At 41.7% G+C, this 19,096-nt stretch overlaps 1 protein-coding gene and 1 long non-coding RNA gene across 6 annotated transcripts in view; one reads left to right on the forward strand and one right to left on the reverse strand.

The window, feature by feature from the left end:
* Positions 1 to 3,032, reverse strand: part of LOC139111228 (uncharacterized) — a 47,776-nt gene extending 44,744 nt beyond the window's left edge. For both annotated transcript variants that reach the window (XR_011547176.1, XR_011547175.1), the window contains exons 1-2: positions 2,842 to 3,032; positions 2,680 to 2,723 (exon numbers count right to left, since the gene is read on the reverse strand). This is a non-coding gene — a long non-coding RNA (uncharacterized lncRNA). The remainder of the gene's footprint in view (positions 1 to 2,679; positions 2,724 to 2,841) is intronic.
* The window catches only part of Fur2 (furin-like protease 2), a 293,284-nt gene that overhangs the window by 219,883 nt on the left and 54,305 nt on the right, over positions 1 to 19,096 (forward strand). The window lies entirely within an intron of this gene.

Genomic DNA, 19,096 nt, shown 5'->3' on the forward strand with positions numbered 1-19,096 from the left:
ACGACGCGCCTCTAATGGAATGGGATTTACGTGTCTATCCTTCGAGCTGTCAAGGGAGCTTCCTTCCTCTCGGTGGTAGCGACCGGCGGCGCGGCCGGCTCTTCGATTCCAAAGCGACGCACCGCGGTTTTTACAGCGCGGCAGCTTCATAGCGATAAATAAATTTCCCAGTTTTTATTCAAGACCATCATAGCACGCGCGGGAAGGCCCCGGGAATGCTTTCAGCGCGAGGAATTAAGGGCAAATAATCTGCGGCGGCGACGGTGAATTCTCCACCGTTCATTCGAGTTTATAGTCTCCACGTCCGCGGGCTGAGAGAAATTTTTATCTCCGGAAATCCAGCAGTTGTCAGATCGAACGAATGGATTTATTCGTTCTTTCAATTCGCGTCCCTCCCTTCCCTCCCACCCGTGTCGCGTCGCCTTCCCTAAAACGACGCAAACTCGCTTCGGTCGCGCGACAACGCTCAGCTTGTCAAATTTGTGTTAAGGACCGAAATTACGGGTTTGTCTACTCTCGCGGGAAAGTGCCTTGAGTTTTAGATAGAAGCATCTTGGTCTAAAAAATCTATTGTTAATTTTTATTTCACGAAGAAGTCCTACGTGGTTTTTTCTTTTTTTTTCCCATAATTATTGATATTTAATATTCGGCGCGCACTTTTGACTAAGATTGGAAATTCGCAGGAGGTATCGGTAATTAAGAATCGAGAATTAAGTATTTTCTAATTAATTGTTAAACCGTGTGAACATCGGTGTGTACAGTTACCCTGTCCGTCTAGTTGCTGATAACATATCAGATTATCCGAGGACTAGCATCGCAACAATCGATAATCGCCAGGTATATCCTCAATAATTATACGGATTGCTGTGATAATTATAGGGATCGCTGTGATTGGCAGGTATCTGTGGTCAATGAACATTCGATCGTGATTGAGAACGTGCTACTCATGTACAGGGATAGTATCTGGTACCAACGGTGTGTGACTAACCGTGCTTTCTCGTCTTTTTTCTGCAGCATCGTACAAGCTATCGTCTTTTTTAATTTTTTTTTTGTTTTCTTTTTTTTTTTTCTTTGCTTTCTTTTTTGCTTCGAAACAATTCAGTCCTCGTCCCGCCGACGACTTAATTTACTCTGCAAACAGGGTGCGCTAGTTCGCCGATTAAACCGCGAAAGAAATTACTTTTCGCGCCGGGGGGCGGGAACTGCATTAACTAGCCGGCTCCAAGTGCGCTGGACCAGTTTTACTCGATTTGCTCGGCGCATCCGAAATCGCGCGCATTAACGCGTCCGACTAAACGCGCCTCCGACTACTGTTCTCCCCGTGCGAGTTCAATTCGCTCTGGATTACGATACCGCCGCGCGAACCCGCCGCAATAAGGAGCGCCATGAATGGCGGCCGGAAGTTCGCCCTTTATCCCGGAGAGAGCCCGTCGGCGCGAAACCTCGTCTAAAGCGGACTCTCGAGATTACGCGATTCCACCTCTGAGGGGTTTTGTCACCCGGTAAGTCTCGATCGAAAAGTTCCCTTTTATTCCGTGGAAATGCCCCGGCTTAAATGGATTCGCGGTCACCAGCCGTGATATCGGGGGGACTTAATCGCTCTGGATCACTCGGCTGGGTTCTCCGAAGATCGGCTGTCAATTTTTAATATCATTACGTCGTCGCGATAGCCGGCGCGGAGATCCGCTTTCGCTGCACGATAACGTTATACTATAGATTGAAGCCGTATCGGGGGTGCAAAGCGCGGTATAAAGCGGCGCAATCGTATCCGCCGAGCGCATCGCTGTTGCGCGCATCACTGGCGGTGAACAAAACGGCCATCGGAACGCGGTTTTCTTTCGGTCGACGGCGCGAAAATGGTCCCGTGTATGCGGCAGACGGTTATACCGCACGCGCTCACGATCGCAAATCCGTAATCCGTCAGATTTTTTTTCCCCGCGACAATAATACCCGGCGCTCAATCCGCTTCGATCCGTTTCGGCTATATTGCTGCCAGCGAAACGCTCCATTTTTCACGGTCGGCGACCGCGGCTCGCTCAATCGAGCTGATTGAAGGAGAGACGGAGGGACAGCGAAAAGGGAGAAAGAGAGAGAAAGAGAAAGGGACGCGAGTCCTCCACTTTAGGCGGTATTTCAGTGGCGCGCGATCATTGATAACACGCTTTGCGGGCGTTTGACACCGAGGAAAGTCAAGCGGAGTCGCGTCGGCGTAGTTCCCGGTTCTGGTATTCGCGGTTTATCGTTCGCCGCGCTTAAAAAGCTGCAAAAATACAACGATCGCGGCGCAAGCTGAATTACGTTTCATTCACGCCCGTGTTAGTGCCTTCGGTCGACAACCCTGTCGCTTTTGCAATACTGAAATTTATTGTGATGAACTCTTTTGTTCTATTTTTCTTGCAAAAATAGCTTGATAAATGTTGACTATTTCAAAGGCGCTTGGCTAACATAAATCTGCTACAGTTATTCGATTATACGTATAATTTTTAACGCAACGCAATCTTATTTCGTTACCGTGCTTGAACGTAAAATCAGGAACTTGTCTTTAATTTCTTGTGTTTAATGCTCCAAATTAACCCTCCCGAATGATTATTTTACTTTAAACAGGCTTTAAGCGCCTCAAAAGAGTTATATTCCCCCCAAATTGCAAAAGAAAAAAAATTTATATGTGTAAAAACTCACCAGTCTGCATGAGCGTCAGCGGAGTTGTAGAATTCTGGCGTTGGCTGTAACATAAAATTAAACAATTAATGTAGACATGACGATATATCAGTTAATTAATTTAATAAAAAAAAAAAGGTAAAGGTTTTTATTAAAGAATTTATTTAATAAATTGATGCTCACCTAAGAGTTGCTCCGCCGAGGCAGGATGCCCCCCGGGCCTGCTCCTCCTCCCAGATGGGACGTGACGAGCCATCCTTCCGCGAACAGGTCACTCGCGAACACCCCGAGCGTGAATTTATAACCGCGAAATTTACTCAGTGAACACTCGCGTGTTACATGGTTCGGCACTCGCGATTAAAAGAAAGTCGTGTGTCGCAAAACTACGCCCGAATACTCAGCGGATCTCGCGGAACGACCGACGAACCGACCGCGGTTCGTATGATTAATATCGGCGGTGACGATACTCGTGGACGACGGCGGATGCAACTGCGTCGATCTGCAACAGAAAGAAATATCAAGTTGAATCGTAGTTATCGTGCCGTTAAGGGTTTTTGTTAAACGGAAGTGCGAATCACTTACGGCACGGAGACACGTGCTCGTTGCGCAGTGTGTAGGACGTGTATGCTCGCGCGACCGCTGGAGAAGGACGGAGCGAGAGTGGGAGTGGTGGGGGAATATACCTAGCGCGCGGCACGTAGGCTCTCGCTCGCTCTCACCCCGTCTCCCCCCATCCCCCCGCTCCCCCCGCGCCTATCTATTCGTCACTCTAGGCTATCTACTCGTTAAATCTATTCGATTTAATTGTAATATTTAATTAATATGTCCAGACAAAGACTGTACTTCCCGCAGGTCGTCTTCGATCTCGAAAATCGCGAAGACCGTCTTTGCCTGGACATATTAATTAAATATTAAAATTAAATCGGTTTCAAGCGGTAACAATTCACAGCTAATTTACGCGTCCTTACCAATTTTTTAAGATAGGATTAATTAATTCCCTTAATCGATGCGACATTTACTCGAGACGATAAACTAAAAATTAACAGTTTACTTGTACGATTTACAATATTCTCTTTTAACACGTGGCTGTCGATTTACGTAACGTACGCGACTAGAGCGATTATAAAGAACGGTAATAACGTTTCTTCATTGCCGAAGTAAAACGGTGCGTCTTGCGTGCACGCCGCCGCGATCGATCTATCCTTGACAGATATATTAGACACACGTCCCTCGAGGATTACGTCCTGCTATCAGTGCGAATGTACGGACGCGTGCGTGCCTATTGAGGTGATAGAGTGGTACATAAATTGAGCGAAACGCATTGGCGACGTCCATCAGAACCACGGCCGAGGGAGCGCGCTCGGCACGGCTGAATTATGAATTGATTTTTTGCGCCCCGTGAGCGCGATTATAACGCGAATGTCCGAGCCCGGGGTGTTTTTATCACTCGAATTGCAGAAGAGGACTCGTCGCCGTGAATTATGAATCGCGTCCCGGCAAAGCAGGCGCAATTCGTTCGGCTTTAAGCGACGCTGATTAAGGCGAAGTCTGATTAACAGGCCGGTGCTAATGCCGGGTTAATATCTGACATTTATTACGCCTGTGACACCTGTGTCCGACGAACGGGCATGTTTAATGCTAAAAAATTACTTTTGAACATCACGGAAAGAGAGGAATCGCCGATGAAAATAAATATCAGAGAAATTGCGCGTGACAAATAAATTCGAATTTATATTAGCGCGATGTGACGAAATTTATTTATTTTTTTATTCTTTTATTTTTTATTTTATTTCATATTTCACTTGTTAATATTTTCTCATTTACTATAATGCAAAAAAAAAATCCCTCCGCTATCGCTTCTTATTTTCTGGACTTTCTTTCTAAACGAAATTGTCACGGGCGTTCTGAATTTGATAAATCATATTACGTATTATTTGCGGAAGTCGTCAATCAAATACAAAGTGACAAAGTGAGTTCCTTCGATCACGCTTCGTTTAACCAGCGATATTCAATGTCACGGCGACGAGAACTGTTTCCGATCACGTCGTTGTTTGTTATAGAATTTGCGTAGCGGCCACGGAGCGAGTGACCCAGCACGAATTACTCTCCAGTCAATGTTTATTGGCTTCGATTAAGTTTCCCTCCTTTAGCGAATTACCGCCTCTCGTTTCCGTTCGGTCTCCTGTTGCATTCAGCACCGCAACGACTACGACGCCGCGTCGAGGACGCCGTCGTGGCTCTTGGAATTAAATGAAAATGGAAATGTTTGGTGCGCGCGCGATCTCACCCCCGACGGTATGCACCACTTTTCCACCTTCTTACCTCTACACCGAGCTCTCTCTCTTTTTCTCTCTCTCTCTCTCTCTCTTTCGTGCCGGAGTCTATTTCAGCCTGGCGATACAGAATTGCCCCCAATTTATTTCCCGAGACCGGCGCGGCGGCGAACCCACCTTGTACCACGAAGTGAGTACCACCCGCGGAGAAAGCGGCAGTCTGTTTGCCGGTAACGACACGGGTCGCCCTGATTTCGCTGGCTTACATCCGTTTAGACCACGGCCCTTCCCTGCGGCATTTCGTAGAATGCAAATACACTCTCGTCGTCTTCCACGGTCGAGATAGCTCCATAGAAAAATATCACGACTGGTATTTTCAAACCTGAATGTGTACTCGTCGCGTGAACAGGGTGAAAGTAATACGATACGAAATAGAAGGTGAGATTGCGATTTTCCTTTTAAAAAATATTTCCGAGTACATTATTCGTACTTTTATATCGGAGAAATTGAGTTTTTTTTTTCTCGGCTATGTATAATCGCTGTTTTAATAAGAGCATTGCTACCGCCAAGCATTACGACAAGAAAGGATTGAAAGTTTAAATCAATTTTATTAATATAAACTTACTTTTTTTTTAGTGAACTTATAATATTTTTTTTTTTTTTTTATAACTGTATGACAACTATTTTTTTTTCCGTAAAAAACGTAACGATATTTTTATATAACCATTAATTTGATATTTAATATCGAGCTGTTTCTCTTTAGGACACACAACATTTTTCAGTCGCTCGTGGATAATAAATCTCTTGCTCCGAAAACGTACAAAAGAGCTATGGGCTTTTTGGCCCGTGAAATACAATGAAACAGCAATGCGCTATAATTCACAAATAAATAGTTGCTCTTCTATAATCTTATATAATTTTAAGTTCTATCTCTTACGTTACTTTTTGCGCCAATTTATCGAACAATAAATTGTCAGAATGACACTGCGATTATGGAACGGTACGGGATCATCGCTTATGCAAATTCCGACAGGAAGACGTGCTTTAATTTGCACAAATTAATACAGGTGCTTAATCCTTTTATTACTAAGCAGGCAGGCGCCGATGCCCGTGTACACATCGCGAATGTACTATCGCTATTCCTGCGGCGGTGGACTAGCCTCGTTATTTGCAATGCATAACGCACCCTGTATGACGCTGCATTTTTAACATTCGCTCATCCCACAGTTGTTTATCCGCGTTAAATATATAATATTCTAACGTGTGTGTATAAATTTTATTTAATTTTTTGCGAATTTTAGTGACGCCATATGGCATACGTCTGTATTTCGTCGGCCTGGGTCCATGGAGAAATTTATACAGTCGGAATGAAATTTTTCGCTGAGCTCTTTTTTTTTTCAAAATTATGAATAATTCATGGTAGACAAAATGCCGGAAAGTGAATAACCGAAAATTACGGCATTATATTAAAATACAGCGGAAACTGTCGAAAATTTCCGAGCTCCCAAATCGATGCAACGTAAATTTTTTTTTTCCTCTTTTCTTTTCCTTCAAAGGATTTACAATATTAACGTGCGAGAAATAAATGCTGAAGAATATTTTAAAAAATCTTAATTCGCGACGTCTTTTGAATTCAGGAATTTTACGGATACGCCAAAGTCGCTCCCGCGTGTCGTCGCACGTTGTAAATCGTAACGTGACGGCCGTCGTCGTTGCGACGTAATCTGGCGATATGAGAAAAATAACGGCGGCGATTACCGGAGCGTGAAACTCTTTCTGTCGCAATACGTCAGAAACGAGATGTCTGCAAATAAGTCGGCGCAATACGTCATTGTGACGCCCGCGGGAATTCTCTCACGTGCCAGCGGATTATTGCGCTTTTCGGAGGCGTTAGCATAGCTCGTAAGACTGAAAAGTCGATTCCTTACAACGATACCGGCCGTAAAACTCTATTTTAGAAAAGGTTCGTGTGAACTGCGAGGAACAACGGGAGGCTAGTATGAAAATTGCAAGATATACGGAAATATAACAACGCGTGTAACAATGATTAATCGCACGGGTATTGGCCGTGCACATGGAAGAAATTTTAGTCCTATCGTGTTATTATCAAATGTATATCATTAAAAACAACAGCGCACTGTGAATTCTTTTTACGTTCAGTGAAAAATAAACCGTGTAAATCGAGAATATTTTGCGAAATATTAGAATCATATTTTCCATTAAAATATATGTATAATTATTGTTTATATATACAAGAAAAATATTCTAAATGAAAAACAAAAATTGTTGATATTAATTTTTCATGGAAAAAAAATAATTAATAACCTAAATCAATTGTATAAAGTCGGAAAAATTCCATGAAAATTGCGTTTTTTCGTAAAATTTTTCAGAAGTAATAACTTTCAATAATGTCTATAAAGAGCATAGATTATTAAAAAAAAAATAAAATAAAATGAAGAAGAAAAATGAGAAAACTTTATATACATCTCGTTAATACTTAAATATTGCGCGTCATATACCGATTTAAAAAAGAAGTAGAGTTCCGGCCCGCACGATTTATAGATATCCAACGTTACTTTCCGTCCCGTAACTCACCAATTACAGAGTCGCCTTTCACAGCTTTCCTACTCCGAAGGAAGAAAAAGGAGAAAGGGAGAGCCGTGATTACCGCGCACTTTTCTTCCCTCAACATTCTTACCGTTCCGAAAAATCGGGGGAAAAATTCATTCGCCCCCGCATGTCGACCGCGACGAACCTCCGCGAAATGCATTTTTTTTTTTTTTTTCAACGGCGAGAATTATCGGCTTTTTTCGTCTCAATGGCCAGAGCGCGGCTCCGGAGTAATGAATTCTTTTCACCGGGACGCGAGCGCACAAAAATTAATTTAAATCTGGCGGATGGTAATTTGCTCACGTACCACGAGCGGCTACTCGCCTCCGTACTCCCTTTCTTTCTCGCGTGCTTTTGCACCGCGGAAACCGGAGCAGCGGCCGCTCCTTAATCAGCCCCGCCGGCCCTTTTATCGACGGGAATCCCTAACAAAGTGCGCGAACGTGTCACCTCTCGCGCTCCCGCGACCTTTTATTTGTTCCTATCGTTTCGCCGCTTTGCAACGGAACCTGGCCTTTCGAAAGCCATAGACAGGATACAATTCTGCCTGGTCAGGAACGGCCGCTCCTGGATAATTGAGTTCGTTCCTTTGACAGACGCCCGCCGCCCTGTAATTCGCCCTTTTAATCCACGTCCATTACGCCCCGGCGCTGAAATACATTTCTGTCACGCGAAACGGGAACATCCCGCTGTATTTCCTTCCTCGACGGCACGGTCGTTCGCCGTAATCGCCGACGTTAATCGCGCCGAGTTTTAATTCGCGTTTACCGACATCATAGGCATCCGTGCTGTTTACCCTTTCGCGCTATTGATCTTACTTGACTCGTGACGGCCCGCGAGTCGATTTACGGTTTCACGGGTGAACGGTGACTTTTCTCAGCCTGAAACTAATTACTCATACGAAACTAATTACGGAACTAATTAATCGCCGATGCCACTAACAGCCACCGTGGCCAATCAAGGAGATGTTAATGATAATGTTCCGCTCTAAGCAGTGTGTCTGCACTGAACTCGGTTAACGAGCACGTCGCGTAATAAATATTTCTTTTCTGTAACTTGAAAAAAAAAAGAGAGAGAGGGAGAGAGAGAAAAAAAAAACTGTTTGAAACTTCCGAAGAGTCGTTCCACCAATGGCTTTCAACAGTTCAACCCTGACACTTAGATTTTATTATTTCTCGCGGATTCGTTCCTCCGATCGCAACTTGCCGAGAAGTTGCAACGCCAATCTGCTGACGTAAATATAAATTTTGAAAAATTTGCATCGCCCCGGTGAAAGGTTCTGACGCGATATTTACGGTATCGTGACGTTAGCATTTTTCTATTTATGATAAAATTGTCAAGGAGGCGAAAAAGTTTACTCGTCGAAAAACTCGCTAATTTAGACAGCGATTGAGACTTTGAGATTTATCGGTGAAACTAAATTATTTTCGGTATCGAAGAGTTCAATTGTCTGGCCAACTTTTTACCATTTTGACATACGTTACACGAAACAGAAATTAGCCTCGTTACGACGCTCTTGTTACTTGGGAAACCACCGTTCCACGTCCTTTGATGTGCTCGCTTTGAGGATCAAGTCTGTGAATGTGAAACTTCGATAGCCTTGATCGAGTCTTCAATTTCGACCGTTCTCTTTGTGCGCGCGGAAGGGATAATTTTTATCGAAGAAACTTGCTTCGAATAGAAAAAAAAATGAATAAAAAAGTATATCGTACGCTTCTTGATCTCTAACAATCTCTATAGATATGATTATTAGAAAAATACATTCGAATAATATGATACACGACGATCCGCGAAACATAATCCCCGTTAATCGCAAGCTCGGAAAAAGGAAAAAAAAAAAATCTGATCGAGAAGAAATTTGAGGAAACGTCTTTCTTCTGGTTTTTACAGATCCGAGAATAAATGGTCTTTCTTCGTTACGTCGTTTCGATTGATTTGGCGTTTATTTGCACTTACAGCGTCACGATGACGCTAGGGAAAAGCGCGATGAAGCAGACTGTCGGAGTTAATGAAACGCGGTGAACAGTTTCCTCGATCGAAGGAAATTACTTCGGCAATAGGTAAGAGCGATTAAGCCCTAGCCGATAACGGACGGTAGGGAGGGAGGGAGGGGGAGAGGGAGGGCGACTGAAGATTATCGAACGGTGTCCTTTCACGCTGTCGTAATCGACTGGTCGCTACATTAATCGTCAGCCCTGTCATGATTTCATGTGCAAGATTCTTCGCGTTTTGAACGTTATTGTTTGGCTATCCTTTGTTGCGAAATAGTATTATTAAACTTGGCGCTTTTAATTTGTTACGTCGAAATATTACAAAATGCATAGTAGTCTCGTCTTATTTAATACGCGTTTCTAACTGTTTTATACGTATATTAAAAATAAGGTTAATATTATATTTTAAAGTAATATTTTATTAATCTTTGTTTAATTTAAAGAAAGAATTTAAAGAAAGATAAGTAGAAATAATAACGTATGATATATGTGTAATAAATAAATTACGCGTAAATGGGGTGTTAATATAATGATATTTGATACGTTCTCGTTTATGAAAGAGACTGCGGTATAGAAAAGTTAATATTGAATTAAATAATTTTCCAAAATATGCAGGATTAATGTACAAAAATATTAATGATAGTAATTTCGCATAAATTCCACAAAAGCTCCGCTGATTAAAGCTGAACGCTTTAATAGAAATTTATTCGTGTTTAAAGCACTGTAAAATTTTTAGAGGAAGTGCCGTCATCAAGGGTTCACATTGCAAAAGTACAAACAAGCGTAACGTCCATAAACGGATTAAAAACTGAGATTTCTTTAGTAAAGGAAAAAAGTAAATTAAATGTAAAGTTATAGATTTTTTTTTTTTAATATTAGTTTAACGATAGAGCTTCGTAAAATTAATTTATTATTTAGTTATCAAATTATTTATCAAGCTATCTTTGATTACGAAAAATTAATAGACTGTAAAACAAATACTTAATATATTCGGAAAAAAGATTATATGAGTAAAATTTGGTAAAAAAAACTAAAGAAAAAAAAACAATGTTAAGTTGAAAGAATATCTGCAAATTTCAGTGCGTTGATCTTCTTCAGTTGCATTCTGTGTCCGTCGATTGTTACGGTATTTCACCGTCCGGAATGACTGGCGTCGACGGGTGGTGATTAGAACGAATACGCTCGTTAACGTCGTGGCCGCGTAAAAGCGTTTGAATGTACCCGAGTCGAAATGAGGGCAATGTTTGAGAGAGAAAGAGAAGATATACGTGTATATGATAAATATATAAAATGTGTCTTGACGGAAAATATTTAAAAATATTCCGAGATTTATTGTCCACCGCGAGGACCAAGACTAGCTTTTTGCTTTTTTACGTTGCGTGATTTGTGGACCATTATGGCTATTCGACTCTGTTCCTCCGTTAGGCGATCGTCTCTCTGTAGAATGCGTTCGAGGGATAGTTTGTATTCGAGCCCGTGCCGATCTCGATCGATGACCCGATAGCTCTTCCGGGTTATTCATTACAGGGTCGCGGGGTTAAAACCACCCTGAGACTTTTTACCGACGCCGAGGTGACCGGCCCCCTCCCACTTTCGCCTTTCGGAATCCGGCGTAATCCGTAACGCCCGGGATCTTCGATTTACTCCTTCGCGAGGTTTGACGAAAATTGCGGAGGCGGAATTCCGATATCGGTTACGCTACTTTTTCCCGCAATGACACCGCTTATTTGCTTGCTTGCTCGACGAAATCGAGTCATCTCGTTGAAGAAAACACCTCGTAGATGCGTAATCTTTTTTTTTTTTTTTTTTTTTTTTTTTTTTAGTGAATGCATTATCGGTTTCTTGGCAAAGAATCAGAAACACATAAGCACGAATAAAAATATAAATTAATCTTTTAATGTAAATATTAGAGAAAATATAACGTTCACCGCAATAAAAATTTTGCAGCGATAAGTAAATTATTTAATTTAAGATTTATTTGTAAAAATATATTCATATTTATATTTTTGAAGAAAAAATAAAAGAAATAAACAGATTTATGTAAATGTGCGATTTTTTGAATCCGATTCAATATTAAAATATATTTTTTAAATAAGTTTTATGTCACATGAGATAGATTCTCAGCCAGGCTTTTTAAAAACCCTCGAGGTAGTAATTGCTTACGTGAGACGTTGCGAGACACGTATTAATATTTCGATATACATTCAACGAAGCTAAATTCGCGCTGCGTTCCGTCGCAGGATCGGCGTAATTCTTTTTATCGGTTACCACGAAATTACGCGCAGACTGGACTGTGATATCCTTTTTGTGGCGATCGATTCGGATTGGATAACGAGTCGTCGCCTACGCAGAATCTGATTTGTTGCAACGATAATACATTCGCCTGTCGTACCGATTGGATATCGGAAACAATAACGCAGTGCCGATGAGCAGCGTGGGACGGGGCCGCGACGGAACGTGAATTGAATGTTTATCGGCTATGCGAGAACTGACTGCGATAATTTGCGAACGGCGCAATTTTTTTTCTTTTTTTTTTTTGCGAAATTGAAACTGATAATTTCGCTTAGCTCTGGTTTCAATAGTTGCGCAAAACTCATTTTCAAAATAAAGCTGAAACCATGCTTGCTTCTAGCTGTACATTAGAAAATAAGTTTACACGCTGAACGTGAAACACTTAAAATTCCTGTTAAATTAACTCGCTGTTAAGGAATAAATTTTAGTTTTGTAATTAATTATTCAGGAGTCTGTAATTTAACGAGATTTAAAATCAGCTTGTGAAGTAAATTATTATTATTCAATAATCTATCGTAAGATAGATTTATTTATTGTAATAACGAAAAGAAGAAAATGTAAAGCATAGCACTTAACAATTTATAAAGTTTAATTTTGGCGTTAATTTATATTTGCGAAAATTTAGCTTGAATTATTCAATATTACATTAAAATAAATACAATTTTTGACAAATGTACCATTCCCTCCTTTAATTGCTTCTCCATTAACAACATATATTCCGTGAAATTATTAATTACATTTTGCGTGTCGATACTCATTATCACAACCGTGTTATTAATATATGTATTATTTTTACCGGTAATGCCAATTATTAAATTCGATAATTATTTTTATTGACCGTAGCATTACGTATTACGTCCGAAACATTTTAATCTCAGGTGCCAACGACGTGCGCTCTTCCGCATTCGTGGCTCGGAAAATTGAAACTAAATTATCTACGACATCGATCCTTCACGCGTCCGTTTCTCATTGACGATTCGGTAACCGTGCGCGTACCGGGCCCACTCGTCAGCCGCGACAAATTCCCGAATGAAGCTGTCGAAACCGAATAAGGGCGGCACTCTTTCAGGGATATCCGTATCGCGACCCGAACGGAGATAATCGAAATACTTCCGAGATGACTTCGCGAAAGCGATCGGACGCTCCGATGCGGCCAACCAAAGTTTACCCTCTTCGTCGTTGAGCTTGTGGGAGTTTGGGGAAACTTCCGTATCTCGTATATATTGACCTCGGGTATCCGATATACTCGACAACGTCGGGCAGTATTTTCAGCACCCGATCAAGCCATTCACCCCCTCCTCCCTCCCCCCGCCGTCTCTCGTCCGCTGAAACTCCCGATATCCGACCGCGAAATCGTACGATCCATCTATCTCTCGGCTGCGAGACCGCGATCGGAATTCCGAAATGACGGGGCGAAATGACAAGGCGGGCGGCGCGCGGCAAGACTCTTCCGGATCGTTGATCGGGAAATGCGTTTACACGGACGGTCGCACGGCCGATATTAACGCAAGTGATATCACAGCCATCGGGTACCGGCTCTCGCTCTTCGTGTCAAGTTCGCAGTTCGACGGGCCGTATCGGACAGCGGGGACGGTTCGCTCATTAAATTGCATACGGCTGCATGTGGCGCGATCATTGCCGAAACGCTGCCCGAGATGAACGCGTTCTGTCATCGCGAATTCCTCTTTCGTACTTTCTCGCGAATTGTTATTGCAACGGCGCATCTTGGAACTGAATACAATTCCGTAATATTCCGAATATTACAGCTCTCTAATTATTTCGCGAATCCAAGGTTTTTTTTTTTTTTCTTTCTTTCTTTTTTACGTAAACTCTTCGGTTTCACTTTTCACCATGTTTTCATAAATCTCTCGCGTACCCCATCTCGTAACGCTTGCACATTTATACGGACAGGTGAAAGTATTGCGCGGACTCGCGAAAGAATCTCTCTCGGCGAGTACAAATATATGTATACGACAATAAGTCTTCGCGAACTTTCGAGTTCGACATCTTTTCCAGCAGTTTTCGCCGGCGGGGCCCCGCCACTCCCGGCAATTGCAAACGGTTTTAAACTGCGACTCGCGGATTTTATGGAGCCGTTATTATTTGTGTAATCTCGTAAATCCGATGTTTTTATCCGCCGTCATACCGACGGAGATCGTTCTCCCGCTTTTTGCCTCCGCGTCAACGTCGCCGCGTCGCGAAATTACGAACGAGTTTATAATGCGGCGATCGCGATGGATTTATTTAAGCTTCGGCGCGGCTCTCGCTTGAGAATTAATAATTGAAAACATGCATTTAATATCAATATATTTACAACGGCGAATAAAATTCTAATGGCACATTCCCTCCCACCTTCCGACTCGCCGAGCGATATTATGCGCGGGGGAAAAAACCCGCTGGGCGGTGATTTTGATGGATTTTGTGACGTAACGCGGCTCGCATTGTTTATCCGCTTCGAATGAGGAGCGCTCGCATTTGTTCCAGTAATCAAACGTTCGCGTAAACCTTTCCCTGTCATATTTGAAAGTAAAATAAATCATAAATATAATAATATCGATATAATAATCGTAATAATTGACGCGATACACCCCGATAACGACAAAATAGTTTTACGCCATGCGGGAAAATAAAACGAGCTCGATTTGCGGTTTAACGACTTACGCCGCCGATTGCCGCGCGGAACGATAATAGCGGTCGTTAATATTCGATCGGCGGTTATGCGCGCCGAGCGCATATCTGACGTTAATTGTGGCGCCATTAATGATGTGTTAATTGGTGTACGCTGGCGGCGACGACGGCGGCAACCGCCGCCGCCGCCGCCGCCGTCGCCGCCGCCCTCGTCTTCTATTCTGCCGGGACCTCTTAAAGGGAGATGTAAAGCGGCTCCGTTTATCTTCCGTTCGCGGCGTTTACGGTGCGCTCTAAACGCGTCGCGCTGCGACCCGCCGTCGTATGCGCGCGTAATAATACGCGCCGGAGCGTCCCCGATGGCGTTTGCAACGCTCGATAGACGCCAGACGAGGCCGTCTGATCTCTCGAGAAAACGAGAGAATCCGTTTGAAGAATCGGGACGCCCCGGCGTGCGCCAGTGGCCGGAATCTTTCAGTCTTGAGAGGAAGAGGAGCGCTTTCTCGAGTGCCGTCTTTCAAACACGACCGTGTTTTTCTTTGAGCAATTTGTCTCGCGCGTTCGAGGCTAATCGAGAGATGGAAGATCGTTGGATTTTGTCGAATGTTAATACTGGGTACGCTTGTTGAAATTAAGTTCACGCGGGACTGTCTGAGTAACCGATATTGCTATCGCGAGTGATAAAGCACCATTGACTTCTGTATTAAAATAATCTACGTATCTTCTACGAGCGCACAGCTGTGCTTTACATCCGCTTTCGTACTGTCTCCTTGTCAACGACGACTTGCTTCCCGAAATTTTCTCGGTACACGTATACATATATCGCCGTACCGCACAGAACTCGGAACTTCGTACGTACGTGAGCCTATCATTCTATTGTGTATTGTATATCTGTAGCAGTTTGCGCAAATTTGTTATTCTAATGTCGCTGGTAATGCACACAAAATGTGAATTTCGTCATTATTATTCTCCCCGTCTAGTCTACTGTACATTCATCTCTTTTATGGGTCAATATTTTTCTCGTTTACCTCGTTACAATATTAAATGAAAGCAGCATGGCGTTTCATTATGAATAAATTATTTCATATTGAACAATATTGTGGGTCGTGTTGTAAGTGAAATAAAATACAAAAAGAAATAAATTTCGCGTGTAAATATATATTTTTTTTAAATTGCTCGCTGTGAGAGAACAAGAGATTTCTACATTTTTTAGAGAATAAGTCATCGTTTAAGAAATAAAAAGAAATTTTTTTTTTTTACTTCCAAGAAAATTAATCTCAACAGAAAGGTATTTACAAGTAACATTTTCCGCGCACGAGACTATTTGTTATTTCCTCAGAATTTTATTTCTGCTTATTAGCATTTGCTTTCAAATGGCAGAGTTACGTTTTGTATCTTTTGCCAAACTTTCAAGCACAAGTCTTTTCGAAGGCACTTACAAAGCGCCAAGTCAAAAAAACGAGCGCGTTGCCCGTTTATGAATGCTCGCGGCACTGGAAAGGCTGATAAATCAAGATCAAAAGCGAGCACGCTGCCCGTGATAGAACGTAAAGCCCGACGGCAGTGATAAGCGCTATTAAGTAAATTTACGACATTTCGAGTTCAGCAAAACGCGACGCTTAGCGCGCGTTATTAAAATATATTCCCCTGGGATCCTTTCCGGCCTGATTACATGTATGCGCGACGTAACGTTATTACTTTCCAATTAATGTTGATCCAAAATCGTCGGCCGAACGAGCCGTGCTCACGCCCCGTTTATTTCTGTTTCAGGTAACCGGCTGACTGTTTCAGTAAAAGCTTTCGTCGCGATCGTACGAGGAAGTATGAATTAGAATTACCCGGCCATCGATTAAGGGTATAGAAAAACAGGAGGGGCTTCAAAATACGGTATTTCAATAGCGGTACCGCGCGAACTATTGAACGTGTTCAGTGAGTGAACGTTCATGCCGCACGTGAGTACTTTTCCATTGCAGGCTGCACAATGGCACGCGGTGAAGTGCCACATTTATTAGAGAGAACGATTCGCCATATTTCTGTAGAAAATTATTTGCTGAAATTGCAACAAAACGCTCGGATGTTAAGTACGCTTATTAAGTTATACGATCTGATGCCTCTTTATTGGCCTTTATGTCGCTGAAATAACAATCGTGATTTCTCTAAAAGCTTTTCACGCACCGTTGTTTGATCACGAATATTGCTATTTTCTGCATTCAAAGAACGCGGCGAATTATGCGCGAAATTTTTACGAAGCCGGGAGGGGGAAAAAAAAAATAGCGAGCTATTTCATGCGAAATGTAGCTCAAAATTTATTTACCGACTTCTAAAAATACGAGAATATTATATTACATTACAAAGCTATTTATAATATTTTATCTGCTAATATAGAAAAATATGTACGTTTTCCGCTATATTTTATACGCATATGTTTTTGCGTTTAAATTACGTAAATTAATTGAAATAAACACTAAAATATATATTGCATAAATTTCATGTGCATTCACCAAATTATTGAATTTCTTTAAATATGAAAATATATTATTAATAGAGTAAAAAGAAACAAAGTTTTCGTCCATTTTCCAATAAATAACGTTTAATTATTTTGACTTCCTGCTTGTTATCGATACGTGCACCGTTTTCGATTAACACTGATACGCAAAATAACATTTAACATAAATAAAAAAAAAAAGAAAAAAAACTATCGGCACACGGTGTAAGGTAGTGAACCGTTTTCTCAGATTGTCGAACAGGTATCTATTACAACGCGATATTACGTACTGCATTGTCACGTCGCGACGCGTTATATATTAAAACGAGAGCGGTCTCCGAGAAATCCGCGGTCGCTCGCCCCGCCCGTCATAAGTAAAGAAATGATTTCATTGAAAAGACGAATTACACGAGTTTGCCAGTAACGAGGTCTTCTCGTCGACGTAAAATATAACTACGGCGACAACTACGACATTGCCGAAGTCCGTTCTCTCTACCATCATCCGTCCCTTGTCTTTTTTTTTTTTTTTATTTCCCTCTCCCCCGTTCCCTCCATCTTCCATTTTCTCACTTGCTTTCTTATTGTTTTTCTCTGCATCTCGGCTAATTACTTCTACTGTCTGCCTGTAACTGCACGAAGTTAGCAATGGTCGGGAAACGTTCGGTAATAAGTACTTTTTAATCCCCCCATTCCCCGCGCCGCGCCGCGCCTCGTTATTCTGCATAAATGTCGTCGCGAGATTGTACAATTTGCTTCGCTCCTTTCGCTTTTTTTATGATTTTTTTTTTTTTTTTTTTTTTTTCGCTCCGCTTCTTTTCTCTCGCGATTTTTCGAAGTTAATCGGTTAATTGCTCGCGGGGAAACTCGAAATGACCTCGCTGCGACGAGGTGCTGGAAGCTATACTGGGTATACGGAGGTGAAATAATCCTCTGATTTCCAAATTATCTCTGAACAGCGAGAAAATATTTCAGGATTTTTTAATTGGGTTTAGCAGCGTCATAAGGCACAGTCAGTTTAATCCTTTGATTTATCGCTTACAACATTACGCGAGGTCTTCGTAGATTCTCACCGGGAAATACTTTTTTCTTTTTTACTTTCTTTTTGAAAGAAAAAAATAATAATAAAAATAAGATTTTTACTTTAATAGACGCACCCGTTTTCTCCCAACAGTTCCGTGAAAGCGTTATAATAAATAAAAGCGTTTTTCGAAAGTTTCGACAAAGTAAAATAATCGAAAAATTAATTTTTTCTTAATACGTAAGCTTATATAAATTTGCATACAACTCTTTTGGGGGGGAAAAAAAATTATTGTATTATTTTAAGCGTTACTACAAGCTGGTAGTTGATTTTAAAATAATGCCATAAACGACTCGCTTTTATTAGGAACGTTAATTAACTTTTCTTTTTAATCAGATTTCGTTGCGGTTATAAAATCCTTTATGCTGCTTCAATGTAAATTTTTGACAGTTATTTTGATATTCAGACTGTCTGCAAACAACGCAGACGTGATTTAGTTTGCCGGAGTCGCTTCCCAAACGAACTGGACTGTTTTACAAGCGCAGCTAACGCGTACGATGTCTTATTTACCGGGTCGTTTGCTTGTTTATGAGCTTGTTACGAGTTACCGGCGCGTGCAATGCCTTGCTCATTTCGACACTCTTCGTATTTTCTGCGTACGTATGCATATCGGAACTTTCAGGTTTACGATCGCTTCGGCTCCGCGGTGTCTGTCACGCTTACTCTCGTTATTTCGTTCGCCGTAACGTTAATTATCCGTTAGTTTTCACGAGATGCACCCCTGATTTATGGCGCGACGTATAACACCCGTCCGTAAACGTCTAAGAAATATTTTATTTAGCCGCGAACGATGCGAAAAGGATCGCATTCGGCTGTCAATCCGTAACTAAAATCTGAACGAAATGCGACGCGACGAACGTGATTTATTTTACCCATTGACGACGGATTAACAAATTTTTTATTACGATTCGGACGAAAAGAGAAAAACAAGTCGCTTATTTTAATCATGATGTAAATTAAATTGGAAAAGTTTCACTTATTTTTAAAACCTTTCGGCTGGCACGTAAAATTACAAATATCTTTCGGATTTAAATTATATGATTCATAATTGATGGTACAATACGTACAGCAACGAGAAGCA

The sequence above is a fragment of the Cardiocondyla obscurior genome, linkage group LG23 (assembly GCF_019399895.1).
Source record: "Cardiocondyla obscurior isolate alpha-2009 linkage group LG23, Cobs3.1, whole genome shotgun sequence".
In the NCBI taxonomy this organism is placed as follows: Eukaryota; Metazoa; Arthropoda; class Insecta; order Hymenoptera; family Formicidae; genus Cardiocondyla; species Cardiocondyla obscurior.